General features: G+C 42.9%; 1 pseudogene; it reads right to left on the bottom strand.

The window, feature by feature from the left end:
• Positions 1–780: 780 nt before the first annotated feature.
• LOC149170777 (25S ribosomal RNA) lies at positions 781–3,764 on the bottom strand (annotated as a pseudogene).
• Between the last annotated feature and the right edge of the window lie 1,553 nt (positions 3,765–5,317).

The raw sequence follows: 5,317 nt of genomic DNA, 5'->3' as shown, positions 1-5,317 counted from the left end.
GCAAGCTCTCTATCCTTTTGAAAATGGAGAGCTTTCAATTCAAAAGACTCCTCTCCCTCTCCCTCTCCCTTATGGTCGAGCAACTCAAGTTCCTTATGGTCGAGCTTTCTTGCACATCCTCTCTCTCTCCCTCTCCATCTCCCTTATGGTCAAGTAACTCAAGTTCCTTATGGTTGAGCCTACCTACGCATCCTCTCCCTCTCCCTCTCCCTTATGGTCAAGCAACTTGACTTCCTTATGGTTGAGCCTGTTACGCATCCTTATGGTTGAGCAGCCCTCTGGCTCCTCAAGAACCCGAATCCAACCCAATCTTAAGGCTTCAAGACCTTATTAAGCGAACTGAGATCACCCTGCCAAAATGTTTCTAAATGAGCTCTTCATTATAACGGTTTCCCATAGATCCCATAGAGTTGAACAGGAAGTAGTAAGGGGAAGGGGTATCCTTTTCTAGCCGGGAGGGATAGCTGCAGCTTGACAATATTACCTCAGTTTATCCCCTTCTTCTTTATATAGCGAGGATTGGAGAGTTATTCTTATCATAGCCCAGTGTGGATCATTCATTATACTGGAGGAATGAGCCCTCTCCCCTCCCCCACCATTTTCAAGGCAAGGTTAAAAGGCCTTTTTGAACTCTCTATCTATAGTATTAGGCATGTTCTGCTTGCCTGAAATAGTTGTTGTTTTTCCTGGAAGAAAGAGGAGGTTCTTTTCCATTTAGTACAATATTGCTGAACACCTCACATTGCTTACACCTATCACCTATCGAAGTGATGTTCTTTCACCTCGTAAAAGAACTTACCTAGAGAAGGATTTCCCACTTAGATGCTTTTAGTAGTTCTTCCATACCAACTTGGTTGCCTGATGCTGCTAAGCGTGACACCTGGTACACCATAGGTTGGCCCAACCCAGTCCTCTCATACTAGGGTTGGCTCCTCGCAGTTCTCCCTTCAACACCAGTGGTAGGTAGGAACCAAACTATCTCACGATGTTCTAAACCCAACTCACGTACCACTTTCATCGATGAACAACCGAACCCTTAGGACCTTCTTCAACAGCAGGATGTGATGAGTCAACATCGCTGTGCCAAACAATTCTGTCGATAAGAGCTATTGGGAGTCATTAGCCTGTTATCCCCGACGTACCTTTGATCTATTGAGCGAGAGCCCTTCCACACAGGACTCCCGAATCACTATGGCTGACTTTTGTCTCTGTTCGACCAGTGAGTCTCACAGTCAGGCAGACTTAGACCATTGAGCTTGCTTATTGAAAGCCCCTACCTTCGCACACTTCCGTTACTCTTTAGGAGGCATCTTCCCTAGATAAACTACCCACCTTGCAGTTTCCCACCCTGAGAATCAATTGAGAGAAACATGTGGTTGGGCATCCTTTGATGAAAGAGTGGTATTCCAGGATTGATAGTTCCCCACCTCCCACCTATCCCACACATTCGTAAGAGGTTTTCACTGCGAGGCTATAGTCAAGGTGCTCGGGGTCTTACCGTCTAGATGTTGGTACTCCACATCTTCACAAAGAATTCAATTTCACTGGGTCCATGTCGGAGACAGCGGGGCAGTCATTACAACATTCGTGTAGGTCGCTACTTATGCAACAAGGAATTTCGCTACCTTAGGACAGTTAGAGTTACTATTGTTGTTTACCAGGGCTTCCATTCGAAGCTTATCACACTTCTCCTTCCAATCTTCTAGCACCGGGTAGGTGTTAGACTCTATACATCGTGTTACCACTTGGCAGAGTCCTATGTTTTAATAAATAGTCACTACCCCCTGGTATGTGCCACTTTCCCAACCCAAAGATAAGAGGGAGAGCACCCCTTCTTCCGAAGTTACGAGGTCATTTTGTTGAGTTCCTTCAACATGGTTATCTCAAGCGCCCTATTATACTCTACTTGTTCACCCGTGTTGGTTTGGGGTACGGTTAGTTCACTGGGAGGATTGCCCTCCCAATTCAAAGTTTTTTCCTAGAAGTTGAAACCCTAACAGAAGTGAAATTTTTAATTCATTCAATTTGGTTGGCAGGAAAATCGAACTCTCATCCAATTCACTTCAATAGACACACATGGTTCAATGGTCAGGGCAACTTCGTCACTTTCGTGTACCCATCAGACGAAAGCCCTTTTGGGGGTTCTTTAGGGACCAATTCACTTTGTGTAGATTTACTGAACACAGAAACCCTAAAACTGGCAGGCGATTGTGTTTTTCACATGATTCATCATTACTCATGTTAGCATTCTCACTTCTGATATCTCCAGGTGTTATCCCTTCCCTGATTGATAGAACATCCTGCTACTGACACTTGGTTGGCGCCTTGCTTTCCCACCCTCCTCTCTTGTTAGTCGAGCAAGAAATTACCTCTCTTATTAGTCGAGCAAGAAATACCTCACTCTTATGGGTGAGCAATAAGGAACCTTGGGTCTTCAGTGCCCACTTAACGCTTCCAAGGTCTTGTCGATTCGGTGAATCACTTGAGCCTCGATACATTTTCGGTGCCATGGAGCTAGACCGGTGAGCTATTACACTTTCTTCAAAGTATGGCTACTTCCAAGCCCACCTCCTGGTTGTCATCACTCGATCACTTCCTTTTCCACTAAGTGATTTCTTAGGGACCTTAGCATATGATCTAGGTTGTTTCCCTCTCAACTCTGGATATTAGCACCCAAAGTATGTTTGTATGATTGATTGATACTGTACTTGGAGTTTCCTTAGGGTTGGTCAAGCTTTGGGCCACCCTAGCCCATTGAGTGCTCTACCTTAGGTCATATTATAGACATGCTCTACTAAAATAGATTTCGCTGAAAACCATCTATATCCGATCCTGGTTGGCCTTTCACCCCTCGCCGCAAGTCATCCCTGTATTTTGCCACATACGTGGGTTCAATCCTCCAAGGCCTGTTGGAGCTCTCTTCAACTTGCTCATGGCTAGATCGATCAGTTTCGAGTCAAATAGTCAAGACTGGGAGATTCCCTGGCTGGAAAGCGCCTACACCTAATGGCTTATGCCGGTGTTATCATTTACTCGCTGAACCATTATGCAAAAGGTATGCCATTAGGGTGAGCCGCGTCTAGGTCAACCCAACCTTGAGCTTTGCTCAAGTATTTGAAAAAAATAGAGGGTATTTCCAGTCAGATTAGACCTTGAGAATCTTACTGCAGCTTCGCTCCTTTCCCCCGGAGGGTCAAGCAAGAAATTCCTTCGATTGATTGTTCGCATTGGATTTCTTTCTATTGCACTCCCTTTCCTATGGTTCTTTTCACCTTTCCATCGCGGCACTTGTACGCTATTGGTCATTGAGGAATATTTTGGCTTAGAGGGTGGTCCCCCTTTCTCGCTACAAAGAAATCCTAATTCAAACACGTTGTGTTTTACATACATAATTGAACCATGGGACTCTCTATAGGGCTATCACCTTCTTTGCCTAGATCTTCCAACCTTTTCATTCACAATTCTGCTTACCTCTCCCTCTCCCTCTCCCTTATGGTCGAGCAACTAAAGTTCCTTATGGCACCTTATAGCTTAAATCAAAGGGCAAAGATCGATATGCCTAGTTCTTCCATCATCCAATGAACTGAAATGAATCAGGTAGAGAAGGCAAGGCTAGGAAATTGAGACCAAGATCGAAACGAAAACCTTCGCTGCCTAGTATTTTCCAAATCCACTTTTTCTCACTACTACTAACGGGGTCTCGATTCCTCTTCCAATAGCTACTTAGATGTTTCAGTTCGCTAAGTATTTCCAGTCCAAGGACCGTGAACTAGCCACAGGGCTTAGATACGGTTTCCTGATTGGAGATCCATGGATCACAGACGGTATCTCCCCACGACATTTCTCCTTTGGAAGCATCCTTCCCTCTCAATGCCTAGGAATCCATCCGATGCATTCTTTCCAATATAGCAGGCATTGAACCTGCTTCACACTGCATCAAATTCCCATCAATTGATTAATCACTCAGGACCTTTCCTTCCACGTGATTCCAGTTATGACTTTATATATGTTGAGTATGCTTTGATTTTGTCTCTCTCTCTAGTGAACAAAATCAATCTCATTATATATGTCATTATGCATGAATGACTCGATATATGTCATTTTGTAAGAAATTAGATCGATCTCGTGAACCTCTGCCATGCCTTCCAATCATGACTCGATAGCAGTAATTACACCAAAAAATGATGCTATTATATATGTCATTACACTTTCTTATCAATGCATATTATATATGTCATTATGGAAGCGACAGGGTCATTTTGACCTTGAAACATGGTTCTCTCAAGCGCCCTAGTATACTCTACTTGTTCACCCATGTCGTTTTGGGATATAGAACCGATCTCAATCCAATATCCTGCTGAAGAAAACTAGGTAGGAAATTGATTTCCAAGATGATGAGTGCTACTTTGACACTATGGCCTGGGCCCCGTAGGTCACCAAATTCACACGCTATGTGGTAGGGATGCGTCTCTCACACTTACCAATATTCCCATGAATCAATCAATCAAGACAGAAACTTGTCTATGATTCTAGTCATTATTTATATATGTCATTACGCAATCTAATTTGAGGTAATTATGTATATAGTATCGATCATGAAATGACCTATCTCATTAGTCGAATGAGGGAAATCGTCATCCAATCTATCAGGAATGAACCGTAATGATGTATCTCTTTCATTAGTCAAATGAGGAAAATCGTCATTCTTATTGCTATTATATATGTCATTATGCATGAATGAATTATGCATTTCTGATTATTTCATTCATTCACCATAATTACATATATAATTCCTCTCCTGGTGGTCGAGGGATATCTTCCTTGATGCTTATTGGGTGGTGGGCTTATGGTTGAGCCTGCTTGTGCATCATGAATGGCCGCATTTTCGGTAAAGTGCCTTAACTCATGCAAATTTGAGAAAAGAACTACCCCTGGTGAGAAAAAACTCCCTTATAGCTAATTCCCTCCTAATTGATAGATTTTTTGTAAGCCCTATGTCAAATAGAGATAGAAAAATACATGTGCTTCAGCCATAGGAGAGTGACATAATGGCGTAATTACATATCTAATAATCTATCCAAGTATAGATCCCCAGAAAGCAATGTAGAGATCCCAGAAAGTAAGTTGACTCAATGAATGATCAATGACTCATGGTACAATTAATGACCCAAAACTTCTCCACATTTGGGGTGAATGATGCATGGATTCTCTAGAATATGAAAAACGACATGGAAGAGACTCTCTAACAGGTAGAGTGCATTCTGGAAAGGTGGGCGAAACATAAAGGGAAAAACTGCGCACCCTATTCCCACGGAGA

Source organism: Pinus tabuliformis, chromosome 4_2 (genome assembly GCF_031772625.1).
Source record: "Pinus tabuliformis cultivar Carrire ecotype Pingquan chromosome 4_2, CPIR1, whole genome shotgun sequence".
Lineage (NCBI taxonomy): Eukaryota > Viridiplantae > Streptophyta > Pinopsida > Pinales > Pinaceae > Pinus > Pinus tabuliformis.
This window is presented reverse-complemented; position numbering and strand designations above follow the sequence as displayed.